Here is a 22562-nt window from a genome sequence, read left to right as displayed (position 1 = left end):
TAGCTTTATCAAATACATGTGCGTCACAACTACTTTTCGTTTTCTTGTAAGGGACTATTCTTTGATAGCTGCTTCCAGATAGCTTATTTTCTTTTTTTCTTTTCTTTTTTTTTCTTTTTTTTTACCTGCAGCTATGCGAGATTTTACTTCTTTCTTTCCATCATTATATTGTTGTTGCAGAGCAATATTGGATCTGTCTTTCCTCAGCTTATTAAGAGTGTCATCTCGTTGTTTCATTGCAAGGCGTAAATTATCATTGAGCCAATGTTCAACAGGTCTAGTAAATTCCATAGTCACTAAGGGCGCACACTTGTCCAGACAATTGATAAAAATATTGTTAAGATATTCATTTGTATATCAACGTCATCTGCGTCCAATATTAGATTAAAATTATATGCCTCAGACAAGATTATATCACTGTAACTGCCCAGATGTCGAAATGTTTTAATGTCTGGCTGTCGCTTTGGCTTACTGATATTTAACTTAACAGTGATGAGGTCATGGTCTGCTATGACCTAAGGAACAACTGATTTAACTAGAACATGATCTGGTGTGTTAGTGCTAATCAAGTCAAGCAGTGTGGCAGACGTCCGTGTCACCCTAGTGGGCTCGTCTATCAGTTGTGTGATTTTATTATTTTTAATAATGTCACCCATTTTGTTTTTCTCAGAAAACAAGTTATCATTAAAATCACCTGATATATAAAACCCTTTCTTTCACACAGATAATTGTCTAAAAATTTTCTGAATGTTCTTAAAAGAAGTCGCGAGTCGCGTTTCGCACAAATTGAGTAATAAGTGAACTTTCTTTTAAATTATTATACAGATCGTGTCTGTGGTGAGAGATGAGTGGTTCGCCCCACTTCGTCACCGCGGTAAATCAAAGGCACAACGGATTATAGCGTTGTAGTACCCATTGAGCCAGGGCGTGGATGGAAACACAGCCGGTTGTCTTGAGCTTATTATGTTAAAAGTACTGTACAGACGCAAAAACGTGCGTCAGCGTAGTGTATGTCACTTATCTCGCAGAGAGAGAGAGAGAGAGAGAGAGAGTTACATAGACACACAGGCTACAACAGACCTTGTGGTCCTCACGAGGTGACCTGAACTAGGAGTACTAAGGTGATAGTAGAAGAAAAGGACAGCAAAGCAGAAGGCTGTCTCCTCGCCCTCCACTCCTGGTATAAGCCGTACAGGAAACAAGTATTAAAGAAATACCTTAGGGGGTTGGAGAACTAAGAACCCGAAGGAAATTTGACATCAAAGAATGAAAACAGATGAAATGAGGTGCCCCTATTTCCTGGAGAAAAGGAAGTTAACCACTAACGAATGCTGTTAACTGCAGATGTGAGGCAAAATATTGACAAGACTGCGTTTAAAAGTCTCTGCGTTGCTGCAATCTATCACGTCTCCAGGAAGCCTATTCCATAGATTTACTGCATTTGCGATGGAAAATATTTATTTTATTTATCTATTTATTTATTTATTTATTTATTTGATTTGATTTGATTTTTTTTTTTTTTTTTTTTTTTGACTCATGAGAATTGAAATATTTCCCAGCAATTTTACTTCCGTTTCCTCGCATATAATTTGAAGAGTTTATCATAAAATACTTACTGCAGTCCATGTTATCAATGTTTTTGATATTTTTAAATATTTGTATTAAGTTGCCTCTTAATCCCTTTTGAGTTAATGGGAATAAATTTAATTCTTTAAATCGCTCTTCGTATGATTTGTTTCTTAGGCTTTGGTATCATTCTAGTTATTTTACGCCGAACTCGTTCTAATTTATCTATGCCCTTCTGGTAATAGCGACGCCATGCTGAATACAATACTCCAAAAGAAGACCGATCAAGGAGTTGTACTGAGTGAAGATCATATCTTTAGATTTATATCCAAATGATCTGCCGATTAAGCCAATTATTTTACTCTCTTTTTATACGACTTGAACATTGTTGGTTAGGTTTTAAACTGTTCAATATTGTTACTCCTAAATCAATTCCGCTACCTACACCTTTAAGTTGGGTACCGCTCATAATATATTTTGCTTTCTCGTTTCGATACCCTATGTGTAACACTTTACATTTATCTGCATTAAAACTCATTTGCCAGGTTTACCCACACTCTGACAACTTGTCTAAATTGTTCTGCATTTCTTTTACTTATTTGTTTGTGACTACGGTATTCGCTATTTTAGTGTCACCAGCAAACTTCGATATTATACCGGTAACACCCTCGTCTATGTCGTTAATATAAACAAGGAAGAGAACAGGTTCTAAAACTGACCCCAGTGGCACCCCACTGGTTACGTTAGTCCACTTGGATGGTGTTCAGTTTATAACTACTCTTTCTTTATGGAGAGAGAGAGAGAGAGAGAGAGAGAGAGAGAGAGAGAGAGAGAGAGAGAGAGTCTGTGGGAGTTATGAGCATGTGAGTTGAATTAGTTTGAATAAGTGTGAAAGTTGGTGAAAGATGAAATGAGAGTGAGCGAGTAAGAATAACTGATAAATACCTCTACCACTAATACTTCTGCTATTATTACAACTACTACTACTACTACTACTAGTAGTAGTAGTAATAATAATAATAATAATAATAATAATAATAATAATAATAATAATAATAATACTCGTGAGAAAACTGTATAAAGTAGAACCAAGACATATTTCAATGAGGCACACATAAGAGCCAAATTCTTTACAAAAATAAGTAAATGAAAAATGAATGACCAAAGGACTTTCTTTTTTTTTATCGTATACCGTCGGATCGTAACAATACAACTGAACTCGATCAAACACGAAGGTACAGAGTGATAGAAAGCTAAGACACAGGTAAGACAAGAGCACAGGCGAACCACGTCGCACTGAGAGCCAGAAATTAAAGTGTGTATAAAAGGCTAAGTGGTACTCGCACTCCCTGGTAGAGTCATGACCAATACTTAAGTAACAAGCCACGCTCACTTCCACATAGGAACAAAAAGGAAGCACCAGGAAACCAGCAGCAGGTTTACATGAGGCAGTCCCTGTGTAAAACATGCTAACATTTACACCTAATTGCTTTCGAACTTGGCGGTCCCTCGCAATTCGAGTCGAACAGACTTAATAACATCACAAAACGTAAAAACTGAGTGAATACAATTGTAATTAGATTTCAATAGAATGATATGTGCAAAGCTATACTTATGAAAGAAAATTATAGCGGAATGTTATTAGTACATACATTTATGTAACTGACTCACCGGTATATAGTCCGGATTTATTGAGGCTGGTGGGCGTCGCCGACACTGAGTGCTCAGCAGCTGTGATTGACAACGTTTAAGTGTTTTTGGTCGAATTCTGGAAAATAAGCTAAAAAAAAAAAACACACACACACACACATTACGACGTAAAGGAAGACAGAGGAGAGTGACCTAAGAAGATATTCAAAAGCCCAACAGGATAAAAAAAAAGATGTGCAAGCTGTGATGTAGAAACTCATAATAAGCTGAGTTACGAGCAACCAAGAAATAGGTGAGGAGAGAGACACTAGTTAATATTTACCTATCGTCATTAATTAATCTTACTAGTCGTATTTTTTTTTTTTATCTGAATTTTGTGAAGTACCAGATTAGGTATTATATAAGTGCACCCGTCACGGCAAAAAAAAATAAATAAATAAAAATACTTGAGTCACATATAACAGTGGTGTATATCTTTACCGCCGCAAATTGTTAGATCCTGAGATATTAATTTTTATCAAATTTATCATTATGGTATGTTAGGTTTAGTTAATTGGGTTTGGTTAGGTTAGGTTTAGTTAGGTTTGGTTGGGTTAGGTTTAGTTAGGTTGGGCTTAGTTGGATTGGGTTAAGTTAGGTTTAGTTAAGCTCTGGAGGAATATGGAGATAACTTTAGCGTCTTCTCCTGAGGTTAGTAGTTACATGTCAGATAGAACTAAGGTTGTAGAATATCATACAATATATATCAACTTATGAAAACTTGTTGAAGCAAAAAAAAGAAAAAAAGGTAAAAGGTTAATGAACTGAGGCATCCCTGTGCTACACCTCTGACTGCCTGAGAGTCACTCCTGGCTGTCTGGCAGAGCTGTGCGGGGCAGGGCAGGGTTAGCCATTACAGGAATCAGAATACTTAGTTATTTGAAGTTCTCACTAACTTAACCTAACCCCCAACATAACCTAACTAAACTAACCTAACATAACCTAACTCTTGCCTTTGTTTTTTTTTTGTTTTTTGTTTTTTTTAAATTAAGCAAGAACTCCAGATAACTAAGTATTCTGATTCCCATAATGGCTAACCCTGCCCTGCCCTGCACAGCTCTTTCAGCTGGCCAGCAATGACTCTAAAGCACTCAGAGGGGAAGCTGGGATGTGTCAGTTCATTCATCTTACCTTTTTTTTTTGTTGTTGTTGTTTTTTTGCTTTAACAAGTTTCTGAAAATTGATATATAGTGTATGATATTCTACAATCTTAATTCTATCTGTCATGTAAATATTAACCTCGGGAGAAGAGGCTAAGGTTATCTCCATATTATCCAAGCTCTGTTTTTTCAGTGTCATGCATGAGGATGAAACTACATTTTTCTGGTAGATTTTGGTATTTTTTTTAATGAATCTGCTTGTTTTAATTGCAAATCATTGGTTTATGTGTGCATTGAACAGGTAAAAAAAAATTGATTTGTGGTACATTCATTCAGAGCACATCAAAATCTACCAGAAAAGTAGTTTCATCCAAAAATGTTAGATGGGTGCACTTATATTAATTTACCCCAAATTGTATTGTGTGATGAAATTTGTAGCTATTTTTCCTTTCTCCTTTTTTTTTCTTATAAAAATAGGAAAAAAATGCTGGCTGTCTTTTTCGGAGACCTAACTTAATCTAACCTAAACTAGCAATGGCGAGTAAATCTAAGCTAACCTAACAATATAAGTGTATAGATGCTATGATGGAGCTCATCATAACATGCTGGTTTCTAGAGAATAGAACAAGAAGAATTAACCAAAATTATTAATGTGTCTTGAAACTTTCCTTTTGAATGAGTTCAAGTCCTAGGTATGGGGAAAGTGTGAATACTGGTTAACTTTTGTGTTTGTGAATAGCAGTAAGAAAGTAGAAAGCTTTGTGCAACAAGACTGCAAGAGGAGGGGAAACATGCAATTAGCAAGATCAGAAGAATAGTTAGCATGAAAGTAATGATAGAAGATAGCAAGAAATATAACATTGCAGTAAAGAGAAAGGTTGAAGATGGTCAGTAAGAGATGAGTTAATAAGACAAAATGCTCTTGATTTTACCCTTTTTTAAAAGAGCAGTATGAGTGGAACCCCCAATGAGAAGTGTACTCTCTACATGGATGGATAAGGTTCTTGTACATCCAGCTAAGTGGATGAGGAAAGCAGCAGACAGCTCAGAACACTTAACTTCATAGAAGCTGTTTTAGTGAGACACAAGATGTAAAGTTTCCAGTCTAGATTATTAGTAAAGAACAGACTGAGGACATTCAGTGTGGAAGAGGGAACAATTAAATGTCATTGAAGAAGAGGGAATAGTTAGTTGCGAGTTGTTTAATTCCACTGATGAAAAGGTGTGGAAAAGTGCAGAGTGGTATAGGTAGGACAATAAGTTTTGCTTAGAAGATCGTTGATGAATACTGGAAAGAGAGTAGGTGACAGGACGCAACCCTGAGTAACACCATTATTAATAGACGTAGAAAAAGAACAATGACCATCTACCACAGCAGCAGCTGAAGTCAGAGAGAAAATTGAAAGGAAGTTACAGAGTGAAGGATAGAAGCTGTATGAGGATAGTTTTTGAAAATAAAGCTTTTTGCCAGACCATGAAATGCTTTTGATATGTCTAAGGCAACAGCAAAAGTTTCATCAAAATCCCCAAAACTTGATGACCAACAGTCAGTGAGGAAGGCCAGATCAGTAGAACGACCATGACAAAATCCGTGCTGGTGCTCAGATATAAGGTTGTGAAGTGATAGATGTGCAAGAATCTTCCTTTTTATTTCTTAAAAATCTTTAGAAATGTAGGAGTTTAAACCAATGCAGTGGCAGTTTGAAGGATTAGAGTGGTCACTCTTTTTAGACATAAGGTATATGTAGGTAGACTTCAACAAGAAGGCAAGGTAGATGTTGATAGACAGAGTTGGTGGAGTTTGACCTTGCAACATGCATGCACAGAGGTACAGTTTCAGAGGACAGTAGGAGTCACCAGATGAGGTCCATATGCCTTCAACCAAGAGGAAGTGGAAAACATCATCAGGAAGAATTTTAATCGAGGGCAGAGGAGAAGGAACAGGTCCTGAATCATTCAGAGTAAAGTTTTTAGCAAAGGTTTGAGCAAAGAGTTCTACTTTAGAAATAGATGAAATGGCAGTGATGGCATCAGGTTTAAATAAAGGAGGGGAAAATGAAGAAAAGTTGTTGGGGATATTTTCTGGAGAACAGCCTTGGCATGATTTTGGGCAGAAATGTTAAGGACACAAGTTTCAGAAGATGAAAGGCTCAGGTACTGTTTGTGGGTCACCTCTTTTTCATGGATAGCACAAGAACAGGCTGAGTTAAACCAAGGTTTGGAAGGTTTAAGAAAAGAGAAAAATCAGGAATGCATGTCTTCCTGCCAAACACATTCGTCTCTGTTATGTGCTCAGCACATAGAGGTAGGTCCCTGACACAAGTGGTAGTCATTCTATGGAAGATCAGAATAATACCTCTTCAGATCCCTTCAATTAGCAGAGGTAAAACATTAGAGTCACCACTACTTTGGTGGATCCTGCCAAGGAATTAGTGTGACAGGACAAGATGCTGATAGAGGTTGTGATCAGAGAAGCCCAACAGAAAAGACTGAGTGACAGCATAGGGAGAAATATTATTAGAGGAATGCATGTCTTCCTGCCAAACACATTCGTCTCTGTTATGTGCTCAGCACATAGAGGTAGGTCCCTGACACAAGTGGTAGTCATTCTATGGAAGATCAGAATAATACCTCTTCAGATCCCTTCAATTAGCAGAGGTAAAACATTAGAGTCACCACTACTTTGGTGGATCCTGCCAAGGAATTAGTGTGACAGGACAAGATGCTGATAGAGGTTGTGATCAGAGAAGCCCAACAGAAAAGACTGAGTGACAGCATAGGGAGAAATATTAGAGGTTAGGAAAAAGGTCAAGAATTTTTGGCATATCTCCAAGACAGCCAGGAATATGGGTAGGGTGCTGAACTAATTGCTCTAGGTCATGGATTATAGCAAAGTTAAAGACTAGTTCACTAGGTTGGTCAGTGAAAGGAGAGGAAAAACAAAGGTGGCAAACATGAAAGTCTCTAAAAATTGAGATCTCTGTTAAAGGGAAGAGAGTTAGGATGTGTTCCATTTTGAAAGTTAAATAGTCAGTGAATTTTTTTATATGTAGTTAGAGGAGTTAGGTGGGAAGTATACAGCATAAATGAATTTAGTTTAAGAGTGACTCTGAAGTTGAAGCCAGACAGTAGAAAATTTACAGGACTCAAAAGCAAAAAGGGCTCATAAGAGCACATAGATGTAGCATCCAGGTTTTGATTGAAAATGAGAATTGATAAAAAATGTTGACAGGGGATGTCCAGAAACTTTAGGATGATACCAGACCAGTCTGACCTGGGGATATTTCTGGTCCTCAGATAGGAACTTCAAGGCTGCTGCTGGAGTTGCCATTTTAATTTTTAGTGTTATTTACAGAAAGAGAGCTATCTTTAGAGAGCAGACTGAGGCTGCCCCCTTGTGTTGTAAGAAACAAAGGAAAATGTTCAGGCAGGTCATAGCTGAGGGAAAAGCAGGTTCACAGCACCCACCAAAGTCAGTGCTTATGAGACCTTGGGAGTAATTATAATTTTTGCAGTTGTCTACTGTGTCCTCCTCCTAGAGATAGTATCAGTGTATATGTTTCAAAGTGCTGTGCTATGGTAGGAGAGTGTAATTTTCATTGCCTTGAATATGATAAGTCACTGGATGAGTATATTCAAAGTAGAAAAGTGGCTAAAGTTTTTATGCTTTACCTCCCTTGAGTGTGTGAGTTATATAGTAAATTGGTGCAAAATAATAGAGGTTACAGAGAAGCTACAATCTGGTGGGTGATGGGTCACATAGGCAGCTCCCATCCTCAAGCAGAGTGCTACACAATGGCTCTATCAGACATGAAAGTGTAGGTATGCATTGCAGGACTGCTGAAGGATTTCAGAATCTCTTAGTGCCAACTGCAACTGTTGTCCGGGACTCTCAGCCACATTGCTGGGAGACATAAAGCTTTTGGGAAGCCTAACATGCCAGCTGACAGCAGGGGCAAACACCATCTTGGAGTGCAAAGTGATATAGCAACTACCTGTCACTTGGAGCTTGCGAGGTCCTACAGTTGGTGCCATAAGATTTCCTTTGCCCTGCAACATGGATCACTGCAGTGATGGCCACTCTGTCTTATGAGTATGAGCTGGTAGAGCAAGATATGGATTGACTCAAGAGGTGGCTCTTAGAGCATTTTGTGCACACAATATTTGTTCTGGAATGCATACCCTTGCTAGAGATGTGTGGTCCTCCCCACCACCACCTCCATCATGATGCATGCCCCTATGCACTACACATACCTGCTACTGTGCCCTACCACTCCAACAGTGAGGTGCTCAGTCAACATGACAGTGACATCACAAAAGCTACAATCAAGGAAGTATCCACGGGGGAACCAGCTGCATGGGATGCATGTATGGTTGTGGTACACAAGAAAAACAAGCATCAATGCAGAATAGTGCATTTTCAGAACCTCAACCTGGCTTGCCTTTGTGAGACCCACCATACCAGCCGTGCCCTTCAATCTCATCACAAGCATATTGAAGCATACATTCACAGTTGTGGCAGCCTACTCTAGTTACCACTAAATCCCAGTTGACAATGAGAGCCACTGGCTGATGACATTCATTACTTTTTGGGGTAACTTTGTTCCCATAAAACATCCATGGAGCATTGTGCAGCATAGGACACCTTCATCAGGCATTTTGATGACTTCATTTTAGAAATCCCCTTGGGTGATACCCTCTTGTATGACATCAGTGTGGCAGAAACCTTCTGTAACACATATGTAGCACATATGCTACAAAGATGCATGGATAACAGGGTGGCACTGAAGTTCAGCTTCTGTAGAAGTAGCTTCACATTTGATAGATACCTTCTAAACTCGAAGGAGTACCAACTGAGTCTTGATCTTGTCAGGAGCATCATGAAGTTCACAGTGCCCCCTGCCCATCACTGATATATACAATGATAGTTCAGCCTAGTGAATCACATAGTGCCCTTCCTGGCTATAGCACCAATTATGGAGCCATTCAGAAACACTGAGGAAATTGTGTATAGTGATCCCTCCAATATCTGGATATTCAGTTACTGGACTTGTCAACATGTGGATGTAACTGTGTCCAGATATTTAACTGAACACATGTTCAGTTCAATATTTGGACATACACACACCAGCTACCAGCGAGGCTGCCTGCCATACACCTCTCTTTGGTTGGTGTCACATTATGCAGCCATGCAGTGCTGCCACATGGCTTAAAACTGTATCTGTGTTTTGTCCTCTCATTTAGTGTAATGCAGCACTACTGCATGGCCTGGAACTGTGTGAATGCATTTTTGTTCTCATATCCAGTGTGATGTGGCAATACAGCACTGCCACAGCATGATTCAGTGGTGTGCAGCAGATATGATGCTGTAGTGATATTGAAGTACCTCTTTGTTTGTGTGTGATTTTGCAATGTGTCAGCATTGTTGTCCCTACAGTGGTCTTTCTCTTCTCCTATCTCATATAACTAATGTTGTGGCAAACAAGTGGTTTATCCATATAATTAATCTTTATGGTCAGCTATGTGAGTTGTACACAGCAATCCACATACAATACATACCATATACCTTTTTTAACTATACTATTTGCAAATATGCTATATATATATTTGGAATAATTTTTCACTCAGTGGCATTTCTCACATTTGCTATTGTTGTTCCACGTATCTCTTTCTTGTTCTCACTGACCCTTGGTTGTGTGTTCACATCTGTACCATTTCCTCACCTGTTGTCTCTTATCATAAAGCACATGTTTGCTTTCATGGCCAATAATTAAATTTGTAATGTATTATCACATGAACAAATTTGACATTTGTTTTTACATTTTATGAAGTTCTGCCCAAAAGACACACAGACAAAAAAACATGTAAATCACCTAAAAAAAATGCCATTATATGCATTGCAGCAGGTGTAGGATAGAGACAGAAGGGAAAAGGTAAAAAAAATCTTCATAAATAAGTATTTTTGCAAGAAATATCACAACAATCATGTCTTAGAATTGGTTATACACATATGCAGTACTGTACAATACCATTTTGTGTATTGAGAACTAGTAAATGATGAGAATTAATTGAATATGTGCGATATCTGGACATGCCATGCACAAATTATGACAAATATTGGAGAATATTGGAGATGACACTTTCAACACAATCTTCAGGTCAGTAAAGGAAACCATCAGGCACCTGACAGCAGAAGGACTCTTGTGGCTTATAGCCATCCTCACAGCCTAAAGCTGTCAAAGGATCAGGTTCCTTGTTCTGCAGCAATACTGCTAGTGTGTGTCTCAGAAGGCTCCCCATGTGCTGCAGCAATGGATGAGAGTTGGTGCTTTGCAGCAGCTGGCACTTCATTATAGTAGAGAAAAACTACAGCACACTGAAGGAGGAAGCACTTACAATCAAAGAATTCAAAGACAACAACAACCCCTGTATCCTCAACCTCAAGGAAAGAACACTGATGTATAGCTTCCACATCAAGTATGTCTAGGACAAGACCAACTGTGCTGTGATTGTATTTTCACACTATCCAGCCATAGCAAGCACACCGGAAGAGTCTGACAAGGCTGGTGATGAAGCAATGTGTGCAGCCATGGTTGCATGGCTGCTCCTCACAAACCTCAAGAAAATTCTTCAGCACATGGTGCAGCGATTTGAGAATCTCATCTGCCCATTGCATCCAGTCTAATGGGTGCATAGAAATAGCCATCAGAACCACCAGTAGGCTGCAACATGGATGGTCCCTGGACTCCAGTGCTATCACCGGGATGATCATGCAATATTTGGAAATTCCTCCAAGACTCTGATGCATCCCTAACCCAACTGTTGGTAGGCAGGCAACTACAAGATGCCATAACAGTGAGGAGCTGTCACTACTTAAGGCATCTTCTATCTGTTTCAGATCACTGATCTGGCTGCATGGCCATGTTCTATTTACATCTTGATCTGGATTTACCCTGATCTGAGTGATCTGGATCATGATTTGGTTGATCTGATCTGGATCTCAAGGTGGGTTATAGCAGACAACACTTGCTGAAGCTGCTGGCAGCAGCCATATCAGTGGTTGAGCAGTCTCTACTGGGGACTTATTTAGAAGAATACACAGCAAGAAAATGGCTGATGCAGTGGAACCTCAGCTACTGAATGTCTTCCTTTCGAACAATTCGATTTTTGAACGAAATTTCAAACTCGCAATTGCTTCGGTTGCCGTACTACTCGTATGATTCAGTTTCTGAATGAAGTTACTTGATTTCAAATACTAACAGATCTTGCAAAAGCTGCCATTTATTACTAATTTATAGTTCCTATAAAGATTTCCTTTATTTTTATATATTTTGAGGAGAGACACAGAGGGTAAGACAGTATTTCAATCTTTAAAATGAGCCAAATGTAATTCTGTTGAAGAACCTCGATGTAACTAAACAAGGTTCAGCGCTCAGGAGTGATCGTGAGCCTCTTGTGGTTGTCTCTATGACCCACAACACTATCACTACTGCACAGTTGCGTTTTCCCAGTAGCTTTTTCCAGCAGCAAGATGTCTAAGTGTTATGATCACCTTCATATTGGCAGTGAATGGGTTGCTCCTTTCTGTGTCACTCTGTAAGGCTTCCCTCACTTGATCAGTGACAAAGAGAATGCCTGCATGGTCTAAACCAGTGGTTTCCAAACTGGGGGCCATGGCCCCATGTAGCAGAATGTAGGGGGCCATAATCTGAGTATATGTATATGTTAAACCAAAGGTGTTTAGCGGGTAGGCAGCCAGTGGAGGGAAATTACAGGTTCAATAGAAATGGCTAGAATACATAAACAAATAGCTTTTTGACACCTCCTAGCATTTTCATCAACTTATTCCTTTGAGGCTGGATTTTCTCAACTACTCTACATTAAAACAAAATACTGCAACAGACTTGAAGTGAAGCATGACCTATGGTGTGCTTTAAGTGAAACAAAACCATGAATCAAGAAGCTTGTTGATAATCTGCAACATCAACCATTAAAACAAAATACTGCAACAGACTTGAAGTGAAGCATGACCTATGGTGTGCTTTAAGTGAAACAAAACCATGAATCAAGAAGCTTGTTGATAATCTGCAACATCACCCATCACACTGAGTGGAATGGGGATTCATTTGAAGGAAGCATGAACCTGGCATGAATGTTCAGAAGCAAATAGTCTGGAAGGAGGTGAGTGTGTGGCCACAGAAAGCCATAGTTGTGGCAGTTAATTATGACTCCCTATGATTACATCTCACTTCAGAATTATAGTCTTCAGATTTGTCAGACTCAAAGATCAGATCTTATGGCATGGGATTGATATACTTTTAAACCAGTGAAATTTTATTTTATTTTGTTCTTTGTTTGTTTATTGTTGAAAAAACTTTCCTCAATAATGCCATTTGTTGATTACTTTAAGTATAAACATTTTTGTGCATTGTTACTTCTTTAGTACCACCTCAATAATGATATGAGATTCAGTAAAGGAAAACTAGAAATTTCTTTATTAATACTTAACAAAAGAAAAAATAACAAATGGAATCTATAAAATTACAGGATTTACTAGAGTGGTTTTTATATGGACCTAATGAATGTAGGACTGTTGACAGTCACTGTAGTCATGGGTTATGCTTGGCGGTGGGCCATGGACAAGGATCGTGTATGAAAAGTGAATAACGACCTGAAAAAGTTTGGGAACCACTGGTCTAAACAATATCTTTTCATGAGTTCTGTGTCACTAAGTTCATTCAATACATATTTTCTGGATAAATAAATTTTTAAGCTGGAGATTTTGTGGAGTGGCCATCAAAGCAGTGGGAGCGTCGGTCATTACCTGCTAAGACATTGTGAATGGATGTCAGAAAATATATTAATCTATTTTTCCATTGATTCCCATGGGGAAAATAGTTTCAATTTTCAAACATTTTGGATTTTGAATGGCATTTAGGAACAAATTAAGCTCGAAAACTGAGGTTCCACTGTATGTCTGAGGAACAAAGTGAAAATAGGAAGGTGGCATTTCTCAGGGGAGGATTTTGGTGTGGATTGGTGGTGGAGCGAGTTTGTGGAGGTATCAGTGGTGTAGCGGTATAACCTTGATATCCAGGATCAGGTTAGTGAGTCTTTTGTGGTACCAAGAGCTCTTGTCCGCTGAAATTCGGTTGTTGAGTTGTGTCGGTGATGCTGTTGGAAGGGGCCATAGGTCAAACTGGCAGCCATTTTGTGAGTGGAGGTTGTGGTGTTGACCTTGGAAGCTGGTGTTGTGGTGTATTGGTGATTTTGGGGATGATTTTATGGTGTTATGGGTAATCTTTGGTGATTATGGTAATCTCCTGTGAGGCTTGAGGAGGTGAAATACGGGAATTATTGTCTGGGGACGCGGTAGTGGCGTCTGGGCGAATTCCTGCAGTTGAGGGGAAATATTTCTGTGACTGGTGGAGGTGTAAACGGGTTCTGGTGTTGTGGGAAGTGACGAGGACGTCATGTAGTAACGTGTACTACCTCATGTTGTTTGTGAATTATTATTAGTATTAATATATGTGCTTGTAACATAGAAGAATTGTGTTTTCTACTCCCCCAACATCAATCTGGTATTAGAGGTGATTCCAGGTGTGCTGAGTCAAGGTAAAGGTGGAGTGAGAGATAATTCTGGCGATTTCGGATAGGTCGGTTAGGCACTCGAAGCCTTTAAAAATCCAGACCTTTAAAACTTTCCAGGATCAGTGTAACGCCCACTTTCTTGGAAAGATAACCGGGATCGCACGATCGCGGGTAAGTAAGTGATCGTGACAGGCTGTAGTCCTCATTGGCACTTCCTTAGAGCACAGTGGTGAGCATCAACAGTCTGCTGCTTATAACAACTGGGCAGTTACATACTTGTGTTGTTATTGTTTTGATCAGTAATGGCCATGAGTCTTCTTTTTTACCCCAAGTAAATCCGGATCAGATCCAGATCCAGATCAGTGATGTAGAGCTGATCAGTGTTGTGAATAGAAGATGCCTTTAATCAATGAATAGTAGGAAAAATGCTACATAACTGGGAATAGGATGTGAACTCCTTAGTAGCAAACTCATTGCCCCGACATGATCAGTCAGCTCACTCGTATTGGGACCAATCAGAAACTGTAACAGAGTTGACAGCACTATGACAGTACCTGGTGTGGCTGGATGGTGATGACAGAGCTACAAACAGAAACAGACATCAACTCTGCCCTCTTAGCAATGAGCCCCAGACAGGGATGCAGCAAGGGAGGAGGCAGTAGACACCTGCTGAAATGATAATTACTCCCAGTGAGGTCTAAAGCACTGTTCAGGGGTACTGTGAACTGATCATTAAACCCAGCTGTGACCTCACTGAACGTTTCCCTTTGTGTCTCACAACACAAGGGGGCAGTCACAGCCTGTCCTCTAAAGACAACTCTCTTCTTCCACACAAAAGTACAAGCACCTAATAACACACACACACCTTTCACTCAAAATTTCAAAATTATCATGGTGACTCCTACACCAGCCTCAGAGTCCCCATCTGGGGAGGGGACCATAAATATCCCCAGGTCGGACTGCCCTTCTGTTGATGACCCTAAGTGTCTTGACACCCCCTCAACTTTTTCTTCATTAACTTCTGCAACATTCGCGTTATAAGATCTAATTTTCAATCTGTAGAACACCATCTCTCCTCTTCTAAACCTTATCTTCTTTTCCTCACTGAAACTCAGGTGTCTCAGCCAACTGACAGTAGCCCCTTTTCTGTTCCCTCCTACTTTCTCTATCCTCATTTTTTTATCCAAAGCTGGATGTTGCATTTATGTGCGCAATGACTTAACTTGCTCTCATGCCCACGCTCTTGAATCTTCAGTTTTCCAATACCTGGCTACAACTACAGAATCACTCAAAATAAATTTATCTGTGCTGTATACCTCTCACCTAACTCCCCTGACTATAAGAAATTCTTTGACTACTTAACTTCCAAAGTGGAGCACATTCTGACCCTCTTCCCTTTTGCAGAGATCTCCATTCTTAGAGACTTCAATGTTCACCACCAGCTTTGGCTTTCATCTCCCTTCACTGACCATCCTGGTGAACTAGCCTATAACTTTGCTATCCTCCACAACCTAGAGCAATTGGTGCAACACCCTACTTGTATTCCTGACTGTCTTGGAGATACGCCCAACATTCTTGACCTTTTCCTGACCTTTAATTCTTCTGCCTATGCTGTCACCCTCTCTTCTCCGTTAGGCTCCTCCGATCACGATCTCATATCTGTATCTTGTCCTATCGCTCCAATCCCTCCTCAGGATCCCCCTAAGTGAAGGTGCCTCTGGCGTTTTGCCTCTGCTAGTTGGGGGGACCTGAGGAGATATTTTGCTCATTTTCCTTGGAATGACTACTGCTTCCGTGTCATAGACCCGTCTTTGTGTGCTGAGTGCATAATAGAGGTGATAGTGTCTGGCATGGAGGCATACATTCCTCACTCTTTTTCTCGACCTAAACGTTCCAAACCTTGGTTTAACACAGCTTGTTCTCATGCTATGCATAGATAGATAGAGAGGTGGCCCACAAAAGGTACTTAAGCCTTCCATCACCAGAATCTCATGCACTTTATATTTCTGCCAGGAACCATGCCAAGTCTGTTCTCCAACTAGCCAAAAACTCCTTCATTAATAGAAAGTGTCAAAATCTTTCAAGATCTAACTCCCCTTGTGACTTCGGGCATCTAGCCAAAAATATCTCCAATAACTTTGCTTCTTCTCCTTTCCCTCCTTTATTCCAACCAGATGGCATCACTGCTATCACATCTATTTCTAAAGCTGAACTCTAACCTTTGCTAAAAACTCTACCTTGGACAATTTAGGGCTAGTTCCTCCCTCTCCTCCACCCTCTGACTACTTCATGCTACCTATTAAAATTCTTTACAATGATGTTTTTCATGCCCTTGCTGGCCTAAACCCTCAGAAGGCTTATGGACCTGATGGGGTCCCTCCTATTGTTCTCCGAAACTGTGCCTCCGTGCTTGCCCCTTGCCTAGTCAAACTCTTTCAGCTCTGTCTGTCAACATCTACCTTTCCTTCTTGCTGGAAGTTTGCCTACATTCATCCTGTTCCTAAAAAGGGTGACTGTTCTAATCCCTCAATCTACTGTCTTATTGCTTTAATTTCCTGCCTATCTAAAGTTTTTGAGTCTATCCTCAAAAGGAAGATTCTTAAACATCTATCACTTCACAACCTTCTATCTGATCGCCAGTATGGGTTCCATCGAGGCCGCTTTACTGGTGATCTTTTGGCTTTCTTTACTGAGTCTTGATCATCCTCTTTTAGAGATTTTGGTGAAACTTTTGCTGTTGCCTTGGACATATCAAAAGCTTTTGATAGTGTCTGGCACAAAGCTTTGATTTCCAAACTACCCTTCTATGGCTTTTATCCTTCTCTCTGTAACTTCATCTTAAGTTTCCTTTCTGACCGTTCTATTGCTGTTGTGGTAGACAGTCACTGTTCTTCTCCTAAATCTATTAACAGTGGTGTTCCTCTGGGTTCTGTCCTGTCACCCACTCTCTCTTATTATTCATTAATGATCTTCTAAACCAAACTTCTTGTCCTATCCATCCATACGCTGATGATACCACCCGCACTTTTCCACGTCTTTTCATAGACGTCCAACCCTTCAGAAAGTAAAAATTTCATGCAGGGAAGCCACAGAACACCTGACTTCTGATCTTTCTAAAATTTCTGATTGGGTAGAGCAAACTTGGTATTGTTCAATACCTCAAAAACTCAATTCCTCCATCTATCAACTCAACACAACCTTCCAGACAACTATCCCTTCTTCTTCAATAACACTCAACTGTCCCCCTCTTCTACACTGAACATCCTTGGTCTGTCCTTTACTTATAATCTGAACTAGAAACTTCACATCTCATCCCTAGCTAAAACTGCTTCTATATAGTTAGGCATTCTGAGACATCTCTGCCAGTTTTTCTCACCCCACCAGATGCTAACTCTGTACAAGGGCCTTATCCGTCCATGTATGGAATATGCTTCACATGTCAGAGGGGAGTTCCACTCATACTGCTCTTCTAGACAGGGTGGAATGAAAAGCTTTTTTGTCTCATCAACTCCATTCTTCTGACTGACTGTCTTCAGCCTCTCTCTCATTGCCGCAATGTTGCATCTCTAGCTGTCTTATACTGCTATTTTCATGCTAACTGCTCTTCTGACCTTGCTAACTGCATGCCTCCTCTCCTCCCATGGCTTTGCTGCACAAGACTTTCTTCTTTCTCTCACCCTTATTCTGTCCACCTCTCTAATGCAAGAGTTAACCAGTACTCTCAGTCATTCATCCCTTTCTCTGGTAAACTCTGGAACTCCCTACCTGCTTCTGTTTTTCCACCTTCCTACGACTTGAATTCCTTCAAAAGGGAGGTTTTAAGACACTTATCCTTCAATTTTTGACTACTGCTTTGGACCCTTTTATAGGACTGGCATTTCAGTGGGCATTTTTTTATTGGATTTTTGTTGCCCTTGGCCAGTGTCCCCCCTACATAAAAAAAAAAGTCTCTGGGCACCGTGCTATCCCACTCCACCCTTAGACCAAAACACTTTTTTTTTCTTTTTTTATGTAGGAGGGACACTGGCTGAGGGCAATAAAAATTGCAACAAAAAAATGGCCCACTGAGGTGCCAGTCCTCAAACAGTCAAAAGCGTTAGTCAAAAATATAGATAAGTGTCTTGAAACCTCCCTCTTGAAAGAGTTCAAGTCATAGGAAGGTGGAAATACAAAAGCAGACAGGGAGTTCCAGAGTTCACCAGAGAAAGGGAAGAATGACTGAGAATACTGGTTAACTCTTGCATTAGAGAGATGGACAGAATAGGGGTGAGAGAAAGAAGAAAGTCTTGTGCAGCGAGGCCCCGGGAGGTAGGGGAGGCATGCAGTTAGTAAGATCAGAAGAGCATTTGACATGAAAATAGCAGTAGAATATAGCAAGAGATGTAACATTGCAATAATGAGAAAGAGTCTAAAGACAGTCAGTTAGAGGAGAGGAGTTAATAAGACAAAAAGCTTTTGATTCCACCCTGTCTAAAAGAACAGTGTGAATGAAACACCGCCGATACATGTGAACCCCCTCCATACATGAATGGATAAGGCCACTGTACAAAGTTACCAGCTGGGTGGGGGTGAGAAAAACTAGCGGAGACAACTTGGAACACCTAACTTCATAAAAGCTGTATTAGCTAGAGATGAGATGTGAAGTTTCCAGTTTAGATTATAAGTAAAGGACAGACCGAGGATGCTCAGTGTAGAAGAGGGGGACAGTTGAGTGTCATTGAAGAAGAGAGACTGTGTCAAGTTGATAAATGGAGGAACTGAGTTTTTTGAGGCATTGAACAATACTAAGTTTGCTCTGCCCCAATCAGAAATTTTAGAGACATCAGAAGTCAGGCATTCTGTGACTTCCCTGTGTCAACTGCTTACTTCCTGAAAGGTTGGACATCAATGAAAGACATGGAAAACTACAGGGTGGTATCATCAGCATAGGAGTGGATAGGACAAGAAGTTTGATTTGGAAGATCATTGATAAATATTAAGAAGAGAGTGGATGACAGGACAGATCCCTGGGGAACACCACTGTTGATAGATTTAGGAGAACAGTGACCATCTACCACAGTAGCAATAGAATGATCAGAAAGGAAACTTGAGATGAAGTTACAGAGTGAAAGATAGAAGCCAAAGGAGGGTAGTTTAGAAATCAGAGCTTTGTGCGAGACTCTGTCAAAAGCTTTTGATATGTCTAAGGCAAGAGTAAAGTTTCACCAAAATCTCTAAAAGAGGATGACCAAGACTCATTAAGGAAAGTCAAAAGATCACCAGTAGAGCAGCCTTGACAGAACCCATACTGGCGATCAGATAGATGGTTGTAAAGTGATAGATGTTTAGCCCTTTAAAAGCGAATTCTTAATTGTTGACATTCTTACTACGCTTGATATTATAAGCATTATCATTAGAAATGAATATACAAGTCTGATAGTATGTCATCAATGATAAAAATGTAATTTGATTTATTACAGCAATTCAAGGTGATACATAAGTAAATAGAGGAAATGATAGGCCCTCAAAATTCGAGCGCTTTCCAAAAGCACGGGAAAATAGAGACACGCCAGATATAGCGATGGCTCCGAGGAAGAATAGAGGACAGCAGCGCGTACTGCCACTAGTCTGTGCTCACTCCATTTGTCTCTCTCTCTCTCTCTCTCTCTCTCTCTCTCTCTCTCTCTCTCTCTCTCTCTCTCTCTCTCTCTCTCTCTCTCTCTCTCTCTCTCTCTCTCTCTCTCTCTCTCTCCAATTCTCATCTTTATGTAAACATCCAAAATTTGTAGTGGCTGCCTTTCCAACCCTAATTTTCTCCTCCACTTCCACATTTTCTATTATGTACAGGGTGGCTTCTATCCGGCCAGTCACAAAGAGTTGCCAGAGTTCTCCTACTTTTAACAAAAACTTGAGTGAGGGCATTGTTCTAAGATTTGAAGCTCTCGTGATGGCATGAATAAGTTGCCAGCAATCGCAAGAACATCTGCAGTGAAGCCCACCGCGAAAATTCAAAACATATGCCGTGAAAATTCATGATTACATAAACGATTACTGCTTCACGGGATATGAGAGACTTGATTATAAAAGCAATCGTAGTGGTTTAAGGTTAAAAATCTTCCTGTTGAACATAGAATAAAAAATTTTAGATAGGCAGGAAATTAAAGCAATATGTCAGTAGTTTGAGGGATTAGAACAGTCACTCTTTTAAGGAAAAGGCTGAATGTAGGTAAACTTCCAGAAAGAAGGAAAGTTAGATGTCGATAGACAGGGCTGGAAGAATTTGAATAGGCAAGGTGCAAGCACGGAGACACAGTTTCGGAGAACAGTAGGAGGGACCCCCATCAGGTCCATAAGCTTTCCGAGGGTTTAGGCCAACAAGGGCATGGAAAACATCATTGTGAAGGATTTTAGTAGGTAGCATGAAGGAGTCAGAGCATGGAGGAGAGGGAGGAACAAACCTTGAATCATTCAAGGTAGAGTTTTTAGTAAAGGTTTGAGCAGAGAGTTCAGCTTTAAAAATAGATGAGTTGGCAGCAGTGCCATCAGGTTGAAATAAAGGAGGGAAAGATAAAGAAACAAAGTTACTGGATACATTTTTTGCTTGGTGCCAGAAGTCACAAGGGGGGTTAGATCTTGAAAGATTTTGACATTTATTTATTAATGAAGGAGTTTTGGCTAATTGGAGAATGGTCTTGGCATGATTCTGGGCAGAAACATAAAGCGTATGAGATTCAGGTGATGGAAGGCTCAAGTACCTTTTGTGTGCTACCTCTTATTGTGTATAGCATGAGAACAGGCTGTGTTAAACCAACATTTGGAAGGTTTAGGTTGAGAGAAAGAGTGAGGAATGTATGCCTCCATGCCAGACACTATCACCTCTGTTATGTGCTCAGCACACAGCGACAGGTCACTGATACAGAAGCAGTAGTCATTCCAAGTGAAATAAGAATAATACTTCCTCATATTCCCCCAATTAGCAGAGGCAAAATACCAAGGCACCTCTGTCTTGGGGGATCCTGAGGAGGGATTGGAGTGATAAGAAAAGATAGAGATATGAGATTGTGATTGGAGGAGCCCAGCAGAGAAGATAGGGTAACAGCATAAGCAGAAGAATTAGAGGTTAGGAAAAGATCAAGAATGTTGGGTGTATCTCCAAGATACAGTAGGGTGTTGCACCAATTCCTTTAGGTCATGGAGAAAAGCAAAGTTAAAGACTAGTTCACTAGGATGATCAGTGAAGAGGGAGGAAAGCCAAAGCTTGTGGTGAACATTGAAGTCTCCAAGAATGAAGATCTCTGCAAAAGGTAAGAGAGTTAGAATGTGCTCCACTTTGGAAGTTAAGTAGTCAAAGAATTTCTTATTGTCAGAGGAGTTAGCTAAGAGGTATACACCACAGATAAATTTAGTTTGAGAGTGACTGTAGTTTTAGCCAGATGGTGTAAAACTCAGAAGATTCAAGGTTTAGTCATTGCACACATAGACGCAACATCCAGCTTTGGATTGAAAATGAAGATATAGAAAGGAGGAGGGAACAGAAAAGGGGCTACTGTCAGTTGCCTCAGATGCCTGCATTTCAGTGAGAAAAAGGTGAGGTTTAGTAGAGGAGAGGTGATGTTCTACAGATTGAAAATTAGATCTAAGACTGTGAATGTTGCAAAAGTTAATGAAGAAGTTGAGGGAGGTGTCAAGACACTTAGGGTCAATGCCAGAAGAGCAGTCCCCAGATGGGGACTCCAAATCAGAATGTGCTCCACTTCAGAAGTTGAGTAGTCAAAGAATTTCTTATAGTTAGAGGAGTTAGGTAAGGTTAGGTAAAATTAGTTTGAGAGTGACTCTGTAGTCATTGCCAGAGGGTGGAAAACTCAGAAGATTCAAGAATGTGGGCATGAGAGAATGATGATAATTTTGAATTTTGAGTGAAGGGTGTGTGTGTAATTAGTTGCATGTAGTTCTGTGTGAAGGAAAAGAGTTGTCTTTAGAGGGCAGGCTGTGACTGTCTCCTTGTGCTGGGAAGGAAAATGCTCAATGAGGTCACAGCTGAGTTTAATGCATGGCCCAAGGCATTTGGATGATTATTACATGAGCTCCCTTACTTAGTCTAATATCACAAATACAACAAAAAAAATATTTACATTATATTTACTTAAGCTCCTTACACCATCTCGGGATAAGACTTGGGTAGGAATGTAGGGATTTGTACCATGATTCAATATGACCAAATGCTCAAGAGTTCACATCATGATTTGTTATGACACTGTAATGGTAGGCATGGAGGAAGCTTGTGGCATCCGTTGGGGCAGTTATCTGTTTGCTGCTACAGTGTACTCACTCCTTGCACATGTATTTTGCAGCCTTGGAATAAACCATCATAGATCAACTCTGTTTCCCACTGCACCTTCCACCCTAATAGTAAATGATAAATTGCTTAGAATTATAGTTCTCAATCTATTTTACATGAAGGCTCCTTTTTTGCTTCTAACAGACCTATTCCACTCCTCTTTGCAAAATCACATATTTTCATGATTTATTTCATAACAATGTTTAGGAAAATGAAAGATCTTAGGTTGGATTAAAATAAATGGAGCAAATGATACATGTTTTAAGTATTTCAATAAACATTTGTTTCAAAAGGAGTTT

At 39.9% G+C, this 22562-nt stretch overlaps 1 protein-coding gene across 1 annotated transcript in view; it reads left to right on the top strand.

The window, feature by feature from the left end:
- Positions 1-3489: 3489 nt before the first annotated feature.
- Positions 3490-22562, top strand: part of LOC135109071 (uncharacterized) — a 76582-nt gene continuing 57509 nt past the window's right edge. The window contains exon 1 of the mRNA XM_064020106.1: positions 3490-3508. The gene's annotated coding sequence lies outside the window, so the exon portion shown is untranslated. The remainder of the gene's footprint in view (positions 3509-22562) is intronic.

This window comes from Scylla paramamosain, chromosome 18, assembly GCF_035594125.1.
Source record: "Scylla paramamosain isolate STU-SP2022 chromosome 18, ASM3559412v1, whole genome shotgun sequence".
Taxonomy (NCBI): domain Eukaryota; kingdom Metazoa; phylum Arthropoda; class Malacostraca; order Decapoda; family Portunidae; genus Scylla; species Scylla paramamosain.
This window is presented reverse-complemented; position numbering and strand designations above follow the sequence as displayed.